The 15,528-nt window shown below is 37.0% G+C and overlaps 1 protein-coding gene across 9 annotated transcripts in view; it reads left to right on the forward strand.

Moving 5' to 3' along the window:
- THRB (thyroid hormone receptor beta) overlaps positions 1 to 15,528 on the forward strand; it is a 359,714-nt gene that overhangs the window by 32,514 nt on the left and 311,672 nt on the right. For 4 of the 9 annotated variants that reach the window (XM_046668071.1, XM_046668157.1, XM_046668165.1 and 1 more), the window contains exon 2: positions 3,233 to 3,397. The exons of the other annotated variants lie outside the window; for them this stretch is intronic. The gene's annotated coding sequence lies outside the window, so the exon portion shown is untranslated. The remainder of the gene's footprint in view (positions 1 to 3,232; positions 3,398 to 15,528) is intronic. 9 annotated transcript variants of the gene reach the window in all.

A 15,528-nucleotide genomic window follows, 5' to 3' on the forward strand; every position in this document is an offset into this window, starting at 1 on the left:
GACGTCAAGCATCTTTTCATGTGTTTGTTTATTGACTCTTTTTATATCTTTTTTGGAGAAATGTCCTCTAAGATCCTTTGCCTATTTTTAAATTGTATTGTCTTTTTATTATTGAATTCTTTGTATAGTCTAGATACAAATGCCTTATCAGATATATGATTTGCAAAACTTTCTCCCATATATCCCAATGGAATATAAATCCATTCTTGAATGCATTCATTTTCTTCTTTATAAGTATTGGAATCATGAGGAATAGGTACCTTGATCTCGATCCATATAATTACCTATTATACAGGGACATGAAGAATCTGTCTTTATTCCTAAAACATCTGTGACACAGCAGGACCATATAAAATCATGTGCAATGGATGGTTCGGCTGTTTCTTGATGAGAGATTTGGCACCAGTGAGAAAATCAATCTCTATCTAAGTTATAAAGAGAGATAAGTAGTCAAAAGATATGTGATTGAAATAATTCATGTTTATCATTAATAGATATTTATGGAACACCACTATGTATTGGGATTACATAAGAACAGTTGAGAGTTAATTCACATCTTATTGGGATTGATAGTCATGAAGACAACACAAGAACTTAAAAAAAACGATATACTGTAAGCTCTTTAAAAAAAATCATTCTTTAGTGATTTTTAGTTGTTTCCTTCTATGTGTTTTCCAAATATTGAATATTTGGTTTAATAATTTTTGTTCACATATCGGAAATCAAGAAGTATAATACCTATGTACATGTATATATTTTTTTCTTTTTGTGACTCTCTCTTACTAAAAGCAATGATCTTAGTTATTTTTAAGTGCCCTCTTCAGTTAATTTGTAGAAGTCTTTAAAAGAGCTATCTCAGGGTTAATTCACTCATTCAACAAATAACTGTATGTCTATGTTCCAGGCTCTGGGATAGGGGCTGGGAGTAAGGTGGTGGGTGAAACAGACCTTGATTGTGTCTCATGGAGCTTAAACACAATGAACAAGTAAAAATACAAAGAAATTTAGAGTTACAAGTTTTTATTTGCTATAAAGGAAAAGAAGGCAGTACTATGAAAGAATAATAGGGAGATCTATTTTAGGCTGAGGGGTCAGGGAAGTACCCTGAGACATACGGAGGATTAGATGGTGCCAGTCAAAGGGGAAGGAGAGCATTGCAGGCAGAGGGGACAATGTGTGCACAGCCCATGAGGAAAGAAAGAGTTTGCTTGGTACAAGGAAGGGCAAGAAGGCCAGTGGGATAGAAGAGTGGTAAGTGAGGTGGGGAAGGATAGGAGATGACATCTAGGAAGAAGAGAGCAGCCAGTTCACATGGGAGATTGTAGGCCACGTTAAGGAGTTTGAATTTTATTCAGGAAGTAGTTGAATGGTTCTGAGGATTTTAACAGAGGAAATAACAGGATCTGATATAAACTTTAAAAAGGTCATGTTGGCTACTTCAGAAAGATTGATGCATGGAAGTGAGGTAGAATTAGAACCAAGATGACCATTCAGGAGGCTTTTGCACTTGCTTGAGTGAGCAGTGATGGTAGTGTGGACTAAGGTACACAGTGGAAAACCAATAAGGTGAATAGATTTGGGATTGTTTTGGAGATGTGGTATAATGACTAAGAGTGTATGCTCTAAAGCCGAACTGACTAGGCTAGAATACTAATTCCCCCTCTTACTAGCTGTATGATCGCAGGCAAATTAGCTTCTCAATGCCACCATTTCCTTAGTAGTAAAATGGAAATAATAATAGAAATCATCTGATAGAGTTGTTATGAAAATCGAATGAGTTAATAATGCTCTATATGCATCATAAGAGCACCTGGCACATAGTGAATGCTTTAATAAGTGGTGTTGGAATTATTTTTACGACTTAAATAAACAGGTTTTGGTGATGGTTTGGATCTTGTTTTGGACAGGTTAGTTTGAGATGTGCGTGAGATATCCAAATGGAGATGTGAGGCAGCTGGAATCTGGTGCTCAGAGTAGTGTCCTGGGCCAGAGATAGAGATTGCGTTCAAGATCAAACTAAAATTTCCTGGATAAATTTGCAAAACAGTCAGCACTTGGAAATAATTCACCCTTGTCCTAGATTGGCCAGTGGGATATCAAAACAATTCAGTGACTCTGACTTTCCTTGGAGAGGTGGCAGATGTGGCAAAGAGTGTGGAAATTGTCATCAAACAGACAATCCTTTGGATTTTGCTCTCCCATTTACCAATTGGGTGACCGTGAACGAAGTGTTGGCGATAGATTCAATGGGTGGGAGAGGAGGAATCATGGACAACTCCTAGGTTTCTGTCTTGAGTGCCATATAGTTTGTCAGGCCAGTTCCTGGGATGGAGGAAAGTGGAAAGAAACATGTTTCTCAAAGCCTCAGCCTCCTCAGCTATATCTTCCTCATAGGTGAGGACCTGAAAGAAGGTACTTGAAATGCCTAGCATAGTACCTGGTGCATGGTGGAGGCTCGGTAATGCTTTTCTCGTATGCTTTGGGCTCTGCTCCACTTCTTGCCTCAACTGTAAGCATCTCCACCACTCTAACTAGATTTGCTTCCACTTTTAGATTAAGATGTAAGATAGGAACAGTGAGGTGACAGAGCAGGGCCAGGACTAGGGTCAGGTGACTGAGGCACTTGCATTCGGCACCAAAAAACTAAGTAACAATAAATATTATTTTGATGCAATATTTTGAAAAATTAAAATCACTGCAAAAACATCCAAGATGAATAAAATACTATATTTTTGATAAAGACAGGATAAGTTGTACTGATTTCTTCTTTTGCCTCAAGCTCTGGTGCTCAGTGTGGCACTGTGACGAGGTGAAACGAAAGAAAAAAAATCTTCCACCCCTGGGCCCCCAGCACTGTTTCTCATTTCTTCGAAAGTTCATAGCTAAGAGCCAGTCAGCAGACTTGTGTACGCCAGTGACCTCTAGATGCTAAAGAACGTGTTCTAACGTGTCTTGTGATACTGGGTACACTTAAGATTGGGGTTTGAGGCATCTACTGGCCCAGCCCCTGGCCTCTTTCTATCAGTTACAATGTGGGAATTGGAGCTAGTTTCCTGGGTTCGCCCCACCTCAGTCAATGCAGCCCCTCGTGACCCTGGAACTGTTGAGCAAACACCAAGTGAAATAACCCGATGCTCTATTAAAGGCTGGGGTTTAAAGGTCAGCTTTGTGCTTATCGGCTGCTGGTCTGATTCCCTCCCTAAATGACTCTCAGGGCGTTTTGTGCTTGCAGTATGGACTGAGAAGATGAGCATTGCCGCTCAGAGCGGGGAGGGACTGGATTTGGAAGGAGCTGTCATTGCCAACAGGAAAACAGCAGGTCAGGAGCAGGCAGAAGATGAATGGAGGTCCCCCGGCAAGGAATGCTTCCTTCTGAATTTGACTTAGAAATCTAAAGGTACCTGTGGTACATGTGGTGGCTTGTGGCTTTCCGCTCTTTCCTATGAAAATCAGAAAATTTCAGACTAAGCAGTTTCGTAATTTAAACGTTGTCAGCAGGCGGATAATGAGTAATTAAAGGACAGGTTTGTCAAAGCTCATATTTATCACGAAGAAACCAATTGTGGAATTTTGAGCTTTCAGGTCACTTTTCCTCTAACAAAATCTGGGTATGGGGAGCCAAATTTTTTTTAATATATTAGATACTTTTATTTCAATCTGAAGGAAAATTCTTCTAATACTTAAAATGTTTTACTGCAAATATATCATCGTAATGTATATTTATGAATGATTTTGGGTGAACAATAGTGAGTAAGAGAAAGAGTCACATGATGTACTCTGAGGCTGCTGCAGAACACCGTCTGCAGGTCAATGGCACTTTAAGATTGCAACATGTTGTTTGGTGACCTTCATACCACTTGACTGCACGCACCTTAATCTCTCTCTCAAAAAACGCTGAGCCTGCTATAGATTGGTCGGTTGTTTTTTTTTTTAAACCCAGTTTTTCATTTACCTACTACTTTATAACGCCTGGTTTAATTTGTACAGAAGGATGAAGTTCATTATTACATAACTCAGAAACCCATCTTTGAGTTTTTAGGAAAAATAAGTTCAAGGGTTGTCATGAATTGAGACTGAAAGACGTCAGAGATAAACCAGGTGGTACACTTTGAAGAGGAAAAGTAAAGAATGCCTCAGAAAAATTGTAGAATAGGTACACAAATGCATGAAGGAGAAGAAAATGACACTTTTAGTAATAAAGGATCTTTCAGACTTTGAAACTTATAACTAAAAGTTCAGAAGTAAGTAAATGTTGGAACAAAGCCGCTTTTGTGAGGGCTGCCAAGGTGTAAATATGGAGTCTGCTGGAGATCTCACTGTCCAGTCACCTGCCCCTTTGTAGAAATTGCTTTTTGAGTATTCAGTCTTTATTTCTCAAGAATTAATACAAAGACTTTTCAGACTATGAGAAAATATCACATGGTCCCTGAGCTACAGTTGTACAATATACCTATGAAAGTTTTCTTTCTTAAAGAATTAAACAAGATTTTCAATTGTCTAAGTAAGAATATTAAAGTTGTGATACTTTGTTCAAAGGATCTAGTTTCCTTCCTTCCGTCCATCCCTCCCTCCCTCTTTCCTTCCTAACTAACTGCCTAGCTAGCTAATTCTCCTTCTTTTTTCCCCATCCCTCCTCCCCCCTCCTTCCTTCCTTTCTTTGCTCATTCATTCTTATAACGTCTACTTGAGCACTCAGATTATCTTATTTCTACCTTTATAATTATTAGCTTTAAATCAAAGCACTTAGTCTCACTAAGAACCTAAAAGCCTAGTCAGTATCTTAATCTTTTTTAACCTCCTACTATTCATCCAAGCTTAGTCTTCTCTTTTTCCTCATTATTACTGTAATTACGAAAACCAGCATATATATATACATACACACACACACACACACACACACACATATATATATACTATTTAGCTAAAAGATAAGGCTAATATTCTTTAAGCTGTATACCCTATTTTGAAAAATCTTCACTTACCTCTCTAAACAAAATGCGAATAGTCACAGAATTTGTAGACAAGCATTATCAGAAAACCATTAACCTGACTTTCAGTTTTCCGGAGAGAAAGTAACAAGTTCCAATGCAAATCAAAGCTGTTGGACTAAATGTCGGTCTATTAATAAGCAGGGGGAACAATTTAGCTACTTCCCCTGCAGAGCTAAAATATAGTACTGCTATCTTTTTTCCGGTGGTGTTCTCCAATGAGGGTTACTTGGTCCTGGGAATTTCCTGTCAAAAAGCCCATTTCTGTCGATCAGCCATTGCACGTTCCTGGGAATGGTTAATGTGGCAGTGGTGTGGCAGACTGAATTTTAATGTGAAAGTGGCCTGCCCCGATTTCAGAAATAGGTCATGCGTATGTGAACCCATGAAAACAGTTGGGAGCAGGTTTAAAGTAAAGAAAATTCATTATACTGAATTACAGTGTTCACCATGCTTCTGTTGAACATGTCTGTAAGTAGCTTGCATTCAAGAATTTGAAATCATTGTTTCTTAAGAACTTTCTGTTCCCTTTGGTCCTTTACTTTTCATTGACCGGCTTTGCAAGCCCTGTTTTGTTACTCCTTTAACTAGCCACGTGCCTTCCTATCCATCACTCCCTCCCATCAAATTCAGAATTCTGACTTTGCCTTCCAACTCAAGCCACTCCTACTTTCACTTCCTTCTGTCTTACCTTTGTCCTTGACCTTATTTTGGCTGGTTTGTTCGCCATTCTCTAAATTCATACTTCCCTGGCTTGTCTTTGTGTGGGCTCCTCTGTCATTTATTTTTAACTAGTGGCACATCATCCTTCACTGTCATCCACTAGCTTGCATTCTCCTTCCCCTCCAAAGCCAGCCGCGGGTATTTTCTTCTCTGAAAGGACCTTCCTATATTCAAATATTAAATTTTGTACCCAGAACTTGCTAACTCTTGACAATTTGAATATGCATTTGGTCAAACAACCTGAATTTGTCGTAAACTTTCAAAGACTAAGACTGTAATTTTTTATGTTTTATAATCTTGTGACAGGTGCTTAATGGGGTACATCTCAGTTCAGGAAATGGACTTATAGGTTGTGGCCCTGGCAAGATGGCAGGTAAACAAGTCTGTTTTAATAAAGACCCATATAGTAAGTCTGCTTCTTTATCTGACGGAATGAGTCAAGGAAAGGCCTGCTTATCTGTGTATTTTAGCTTTCCTAACTGATAGCAATCGTCTCTGTAAAATTGTTTATATAGTAATGTAAGGTGATCATTAATATTAGCAACGTTGTAAATTTCATAATTTAATCTCATTTGGCAGTACTGCCTTTCTCAGAGTTAAGCAATAACAGTTTTTCTAATGGAGACCTTTTTTTTTTTCCTATCTTAACCATTTTTAAGTGTACAGTTCAGTGAAATTAAGTACATTTATTTTGTGCAACCATCACCACCATCCATCTCCAGAACTCTCCACCTTGCAAAACTGAGACTTTATACCCATTAAACAATAGCTCCCCGACTCCCCTCCCCTCCAGCCCCTGGCGACCAACATTCTACTTCAGTCTCTGTGAATTTAACTACTCTAAGTGCCTCATGTAAGTGGAATCATATAGTATTTGTCTTTCTGTGACAGGCTTGTTTCATTTAGCATAATGCCCTCAAGGTTCATCCAAGTTGTAGCATATGTCAGAATTTCCTTCTTTTTTAAGACTGAATAATATTCAACTAATGGACACTTTTTCAAGAATTTTGCAATGGCGTTTTGACCCCTGTCTTGTGTTTATATGTCGTTTTGCTGATTATTTCATATATGCAAGTCTTTTTCTTTTTGTAGTTATTAAGTTATACCCCTGTCTTTGTTGATAATCACTGAAATTAGATTGTGGTAGTATTAACTTGATTTTCCTTAAATTCTCAACATCCTAAAGCATTCACAATTAGTAATAATTTCCTATTTTATGATATATAGGAAAAGATACATCTTTTATATTTTCTTATATCAAGTGAGAAAAGGAGGTTGAGTTTGCACGTTCTGCTTCAGCAGCCCAGGGTTCGCAGGATCGGATCCCAGGTGTGGACCTGTGCACCGCTTGTCAGGCCATGCTGTGGCAGGCATCCCACATATAAAGTAGAGGAAGATGGGCACAGATGTTAGCTCAGGGACAGTCTTCCTCAGCAAAAAGAGGAGGATTGGTGGCAGATGTTAGTGCAGGGCTAATCTTCCTCAAAAAAAAAAAAAAGAAAGAGAGAAAAGATTTTGTAAAAAAAAAAAAAAAAGGCCATTTTGATCACCAAAATACACATTACATTAGTCACTTCTCAGAATTAGACACATTTTAGGCATTTGCAAAAATTAAAAATAATTTTAAAATATATAAATTTTTTCTTATTAAAATAATCATATTACAAAACATTTGGAGAACAGACACTACAAAAATCATTTATAACTCCATCTCTCAAATGTAACTTAAAATTTTAATGTTTTTCCCTCCAGTCTTTTTTGCTTATACATATTTTTATTTACATGGTTTTAATCATGGTGTGTTATCATGCCTCTAATACTCTAAGAAAGAAAAGCTGCCCAACAGAAATCAACATAGCTTCAAAAGAATGTGAACTCTGTTTGATTGAACTCAAAAGCACCTTGGGAAACACAGTGAGAAAAGCACAGTTAACGTGTCTTTCTACATCAACGTTCTGCTGTTCCACTGCTGGTTGGGTGGCAGGCATTCTCTAGTGACTTCACTAGAGCTGGTGGGTGCCATGCAACTATTGGCCATAATTATGGAAAACAGATCTGCTGCTGGAAAGTTGAAGGAGACAGGGACAAGCAGAGACAAAAGATGGAGACCCTGTGGGCATCTTGGCAGTGCTGAGCTCCCTGCCTTCTGCAGTTCTTCCTCAGAGTCTGAGGATGCCTCATTATCCTTCCATTCAAGCTCCTTTTCTGATTTGCTTTTTAAAATCGGGGTTCTGTTTCTTGTCACTGAAAGAGACCAGACTAATCCTTCTTGCCTTTGACCTATTTCTGTACTGTTCAGGTTTGTCTGAATGATTTACTAGCATGATGCACTTCAAATTGATACTACCACTCTTCAGTGAAACTTCACCCAACAATCAGGCGGGTGTCATTTCCCCTGTGCCTCCGTGACTGGGACCTCGTAGGTACTTAATAAATGTTTACTGAATGAAGTAGTCTTGATGATAAATACTCTCTTTCACTGAAACCCGTAGCAATCTTCTTGGGCAGCAAGAAGCCACTACTTTTCTTTGTAGTTCAAAATCCTGTGATAACATGTAGTTGGCCACTGAAATATGAGTCCTTCTTCCCACATCTCGTCGCATTTGAAGAGCATTGATCAGTGACAAATTCTAAGCACAGAAATGATCAGACTCTTTTGAGTTCTCTTGGCTTTCATCTCTACCCCTCCCTTCCCTTCCAAGACTCAGCCCTTAGAGTTTTGGTGTATAGTACTCTAAATTTACCTTAAGGGTGACTACTATTGTTCATCCGAAAAAGAAGGTCCTAGTGTCACTGATTATACAGAGGATAAGTAGAAGTAAAGATATCCCTCTGTCAGGATAGTTATATAACTGACCACTAACAGCTGGTAATTGAACTTAGAATTAATATATTAACATAATAAGATACAACAAAACATATTCCCTTTGGGATCAAACCTTCCCCATTACTGCAAAGAAGGGCATAGTGTGAGGAAGCTCTCTTCCTAGCTTATGGCTAAACTTAGTTAATTGTTACAGAATGGTGGATTGTATAGAATACTCAATAACATATAAAAAGAGCTGACGAGTTTTTCTGATGGTAATGTATTATAATTTATAACATTCATTAAATGCTTCAGGTTTTTTCCTAATTGAATTTAAAAATAAATGCGTAGTTCTTTGAAATTCCATTGAGTTGGTCAAAAAGTAATTGGAAAGTGGATGATATGCTTGCTAATTTTATAATTAAATTGTGTGTTGCTAATAAGTTTTAATCTACCTTTTTAAAAAATTACTTGATTTTTTTAAATAAAAACAGAGGCAATATTTGCATAATTGTGTTCCTTATGATCATGGGGGATGGAAAAGTTGCAAAAAATACTTTGCAAGGAGAACAACAGTATCAGCCATTTGCAGCTGGGCTAGCATGTAGTATATGTTGAACTGTTACTTATTCCCTTTAGGAAAATAGGGGTTTAATTAATTCTTTATAATATTATTACTTGATGCAGTGCTAACCCAAAAGATCCAACTGTATGTACCACTACACTATTTTATAAATCAAAGAAATACTGCCATCAAGACCCTAGACTTTGATTAAGATCAGAAGGACAGGAAAATGGCAAAGGGGAGGAAGAGGCCATGGCAATGCAGGAGGAGACTCTAGCTGTGTACTCTGGGTCACCCGAAGTGTGACTGCTCCTTCAGGGCTGTAAAAGTTCATGCTATTCAGGAAGTTCTTTTGGATGATCTAATCAAGGGGCTCTTTGTTAAAAGTCTAGGACAATCAGTTTAATCTCTTGTTTATCTATTTGTCAAATTAGATAACAAACACCCCCCATCTACCTTCCTTCCCAACATATCTTTTGTCTTATGAATATGTGCATGTCTCATCAATTGGAATATTAATTCCTTGAGGGAAGATGCTACAGAACATGCGTTATGTAAAGAAATATATCTACCCTCTGGGAACTTAATTTCTTATTGAGTAAGATAAAGAAACCACCTAACTAAAAATACAGTATGTTTCAAGTGTCATAGAAATTGATAGAGTTTATCAGTTTGTTTAAACTACAGGAAGTAGCTGAAGAATAGGTTGACCCCTGTTTCCCTAGGGCCCAGCCTAGGACCCGGCACATAGTAGGTACGCAAAGTAATAAATATTTGTTACTGTTAATGATGTTGATATAAATAGATGTTGAAAAGCTTCTATGGTCAAATAAGTTTGGAATATTCTGGGTTAAAGTGAAAAAGACTATTCAGTCTCTAATATGCTAAAGTACATTGTGAATTTCCAAGAGGGTGGTACAATGTATTTGTCTGACTAGGGAACTCTTTACAGTTATGGAATAGCTTGTAGGACTTGCATTCACTGTAACACACTTTGGGAAATACTGCAAAAACAAGAAACACTTTGGTGGTGATAAATGTTCAGTGAGGCTACATGGAGGGGGGCTCTATTTTATTGAATCCCACTGTATTTGTTTGCTATTGCTGCTGTAACAAATTACCACCAATTTAGTAGCTTAAAACAACACAAATTTATTATCTTGTGGTTCTGGAAACCAAAACTTCACAATAGGTCAGCCAGGTTTTGTACCTTTTGGAGACTGTAGGAGACTCTGTTTTCTTGCCTTTTCCAGCTCTTAGGGCTGCCCAAATTCCTTGGCTCATGGCCCTGCATCACTCTGACCTCTGCTTCTGTCCTCATATATCCTTCTCTTGACTCTCCTGCCTCTTTCCCTTATAAGAACCCCTGTTACTATGTTGGGCCCATCCAGATGATGCAGAACAAGCCTCTCCATCTCAAGATCCTTACCTTCATCACATCTCTAAAGTCTCCTTTGCCATGTAATGTAACATATTCACAGGTTCCAGAATTAGGATGTGGACATCTCTGGGGAGCATTATTTAGCCTTCCACACCACATTGTATTTCCCAGACCGTAAAGGGCACCCAATAAAGATTTTCTGAAAATCATTGAGTGATTGAATTAAATGGTTTTGGTAAAGCTCTCTGAATTATGCTGGTGAAGGAGAAGTGGACTTCTGAAATCGTCATTATAGTGGGCCTTGCAGGAAATTTGAAGAGTATAGGGTTTTTGTTGAGAAAGATCTTTCCAATGTGGATAGTGTTCTGAAATGATCATTTCGCAGTGACAGAATGCATCTCTGCAGAAACACACATCACCCCCTCAATAATCACTCAGCATGCTGACCTCCCTCCAGAACTGCTTCCTGTGTTGGGATTGTTTTGTTGGGGCCAGACTTTGAGTGGGAGGAAAGTGGAGGTTGGCAGAGCTGAGGGGGAAGAGGCCAGAGTGGAAGGAGCAGAGAAGGAATTAGCCAAATCTGATGGAGAGATGGCTCCTGGGATGATTCCTTTTAGAAGCCGAGATGGCTGATGAGAAACCACTCCACCATTGCCCTCTGAGATAGTGCAGTCAAGTAAGAGGACACAAAAGACAGACGTCTTCATTTCCTAAGAAGGTCGTGTTCATTGTGTCTGGCTTCTTGTTTTTCTGGTCAATCATTGTTTTGTTTTTATTCTTTATAAAATAAACTTTATTCTGATGTTTATTGTAGAAAATAAAAATTATCTAGGCTAATACTCAGAGATAGCCACTGTAACATTTTGGTATATTTTCTTCCAATTTTTTTCCCTGTGTATGTTGACATATCACAGAATCAAGGCAATGGTCTAGATATAGTTTTATATCTTATTTATGCTCATTCGACTGGGAGAATTTTCTCGTGGCATTAAATATTCTTCAAAACGTGATTATTTAGTGACTGTGTAATGCACTTTGGGATATACAACTATAGTTGAGTGTTCATGCCTCCTGCTAACGTAAATGATACAGCCTTGAATAGCCTTGCATTTCATCTTTTGCCATCTTAGCTGCTTCTACATGATAGTAGATGCAACCAAAGGGCATGAATGTTTTTATAGTTCTTCTTAGACAGGCCAAAGGTATTAATTTACACTCCTCCTGGCAGCATATGAGAGTGTCTGTCTCTCCTCCCTCACACTCAGCAGCATTAAGCATTAATCTTTTAACAATTTTTAAAATGCTTATTAGACATTTATAGTAATTCTTTTGTAACCTCTTGATCCATGTCTTTGCCTGTTTATCCATTGAGATGTTAATATTTTGCTTATAAACTATTAAAGACACTTTGGATGTCATATCTCTAGAAATTATTTTCCTAGTTTGGTGTTTGCCTTTTAAGTTTTAATATTGTGCTGTCTGATATATGCATTTTTTTCCTGCTTATTACTGCAGTCAAATCGATTATTACTTTCTGACAGAGTCTACTGCTTCTGTGTTTGGAAATTCTTTGCTTGGCCCAATATCGAATAAATAACCACCTATATGTTTCATAATCCTTTATACTCTTTTAAGTTATATATTTTTAAAATTATTTTTAATTTAATATGTAATCCATCTGTAATTTAGTTTGATAGGATGTGTGAGGTAGACATATAGTTTTTAACTATTCAGATAGTTACTCCAACACCATTAATTGAATAATCCCTTTTGTCTTCATTGAGTTGTGATTAAATCTATCTTGAATTAAATTGGTATATACATTTCTGTATGTAGGCTCTCTGTTCTATTTCTTTAACCATCTGTTGAGTATCGTAGCAGAACCATATTATATTTTGTATAGCACATTTCCATTTCTCATATGGCAAGCCCTAACCCCTTCATTATTCTGTTTTAAATGTACCTTAGCAATTATCATCTAACCATTCTTCAAGGTGAATGTGGGAATTAATTTTCAAATGATAAAATTCTGATGTATTCTGCATGGAATTATGTAAAAACTATGAATTATGTAAAAAATATGAATTTTGGAAGAGTTTGCATTTTTATAATTTTCAATCATTTCACAGTGTGCCTCTGTTTTTTCAAGTCTTGTTTGATGTGACAGAAAAATTGTTTCTTTATACAAGTCCTGCATGCTTTTTTAAGGTTATTCCTAGGCATTATATACTTTTTATTTAATTATATTTGGGATTTTTCCTATTGTTTTCTAATTAGTGCTTACTATTATATGGAAGTTATTGATTTTTATATTTTGTTTTTGATTCTATTTATTATTGATATACATTTTATCACCTAGTTCTTCTGAGTTTTCTTAGTAAACAATCATATTACACCAAATTATGATTCTATTACTTTTCTAAAGAGCATACCTCTTATTTCAGAATTATGCCTTATAACATTAGCCGGAATTTCCACAGCAATGTTAAATATACTTAATGGTATTCTATTTTTATCTTGTTTCTGATTTCAACAGCTATGATGGGTTTTTCTAACCATGTTAAATTTTATTGCATTCCTAATATGCTGAGAGTATTTTTTTAATCAAAAAGGGGTTTTGAAATGTTATAAAATGCTTTTTGAGTAATTTGCTAAATTATCTGTGAGGAGAACATAACATGGAAGCCAGAGTATAAAATTTATGGCCAAATATACCTGGGCTTAAATTACGCCTCTTCCTCTTAGAATTGAATTGAGAGAGTTATTGGTCGTCTTCCAATTTCAGTTTTTTGTGCTGTAACATGAGGATAATAATATAAATATCTTGTAAGGATATTGTGAGTATTCAATGAGAATTGTTTGCGATTCACCAGACTTGACACAGAATATCACATTTTAAAAAAATATTGTGTAATTTTTACCTTTGATCTGTTAAAATCGTATACCATAACCACAGATTTCCTAATGTTTAATCATCTTTTTATTCTGGAGTAAAGCCTACTTGATCATGATAAATGTTTTCTTAATTCATTGCCGTATTCAATATTTGTTTCAGATTATTGCATCAATTTTCATATTGATTTGGTTTTAGTTGAATTTTTACACTGTGTTGTTAGTTTTGACAACAAAATGATGGTAAGTTCAGGTAATAATTGGAAAATTTTTATCTTTTTCTGTGCTCTGGACTTATGGGAATTATATTTCCCTTGAGAATTCATAAGAAGTTTTGTGTGGAATTTTCTATGCCTGGATTATTTTTTGAACCAGATAATGCTTTTTCAACTTTTTAAGATTTCTTTTTTCTATTTGTTGTTGTTTGTTTTCTCTAATCATTGGGTCTATTCAGTGTGTCTATTTCTGTTTGTGTCAATTCTGGTAATTTATGTTATGTCTAAAAATTGTCCCTTTGTTAGAATTTTTAAAATAGTAAGCATGGAGTTGAACATAGTATTCTCTTATAATTTCTAAGATTTTTCTCTCTCCCTTTTTCTTGGTTTATTGTATAATTCTGAGGTTTATTTGACTTATTTTTAAGAACTATCTCTTGGACTTATTTAGACTACTGTTTTTGTCTCTCTCACTTCTTTAACATAATCTCATAGTGATTAAAGCTTAATTTTTATGTACTTTTGACTCTGCAACCTCAAAAGTCGTCATTGGTAGTCCGCGATCGTTTCTTGAGTGCCTCAAAGGCCATCCTTAAGAGAGTAGTTGGTGTCTATTTTCATTCCAAGGCTGTGAACTATTGTGGACCAGTCTGCCTGGGTTCACATGCCAGCTCCACCAGTGACAATCTGTGTCATCTCCAGCAAGTTACTTAACATTCTTAACTTAACTTTAACAGGTTAGAAAGTACTTAGACTTTCTATGCTATAGTTTCCTCATCTGAGTGTGAAGATATGAAGCTCTGAGAGCAGTGCCTGGCATATAGTAAGTAGTTTTTAGCTATTGTCATTATTATATTTGAGAACTAACACTATGGTTGTTCTCAAGGTTACAGCATATGAACAGAGTGAATGGAAAACTTGAGGATAAATTGAACTTTAAAGTGTTCTTATGTGAGAGGGGTGTCCAGACTTTAGAAGAACCAGACACTCTGAAAAAAAGATACAGCAGGTATTTAAAGAAAAGAAAAAACCAGACCATGAAGTTACAGATAATCTGTTCAAAATCCTCATTAGTGGAAAACAGCAGTTCCTCATATGCTTATCCCATCTGTGTGGGTCGTCACATTATCTGCTGACATCTATATTCCAAAAGTCAGAGATAAACCTGTTTTCTTGAGGGAGCCAGCAACTTACAGGAATGGGGCTCAAGTTTTTTTTTTTGGTGGAGGGAATTAATTAGACAGGATGTTTCTCTTTGGAGAGGGCTGTCTAGTGGTGCAAACTCTTTTTGTTTTTCTCTGTCTGCCATGTGAACAGCACACCTAATCATATCGGCGGCAGGGCACGGTGTTGTTTGCTTTCTCACAGTTGTCACGTAGGCAATGTGAGGTGATAAATTATAAAGGTGATTCAAGCATATATGTGGATTATACTGTGCTTTACATTTATTGTCTTGGTTCATTCAGTGATATTCCCTTGGAGTTGCTAGGCTTCCTAGAATACTTTCTTAACCTCTGCTACTGACAACATTTTCCTGTACCTCCCCAAAGGGAGAGGCATCTATCTATGTGCCTCCACTGCTTTCAGGATAAAGTTCAAATTCCGTGGCAGAGCACAGAGGGCCTCTCCAGGTCCCGCTCCTACTACTGGTCCTCACTGTGCCTTGCCATGCTAATCATTGTGGCAGAGGAAATTCTAAAATAGCCCCCAAGATCCCCACCCTCTGCTCTGCATAACCTCTGTAATCCCCTCTCTGCTGTGGACAGGACCTGTGAATATGATGGGATTGTCACTCACTTCATTACATAAAACTCCTTCTTAGCAGAATGAAGAGAGAGATTCTTCTGCTGACCTTGAAGAAACAAACTTTCATACTACATGGCAGGGAATGGCGGGTGACCACAGAAGCTGAGAGCACCCCCTAGTTGGCCACTAGCCAGAAAATGTGAACCTCAGTC

The sequence above is a fragment of the Equus quagga genome, chromosome 1, assembly GCF_021613505.1.
Source record: "Equus quagga isolate Etosha38 chromosome 1, UCLA_HA_Equagga_1.0, whole genome shotgun sequence".
NCBI lineage: Eukaryota > Metazoa > Chordata > Mammalia > Perissodactyla > Equidae > Equus > Equus quagga.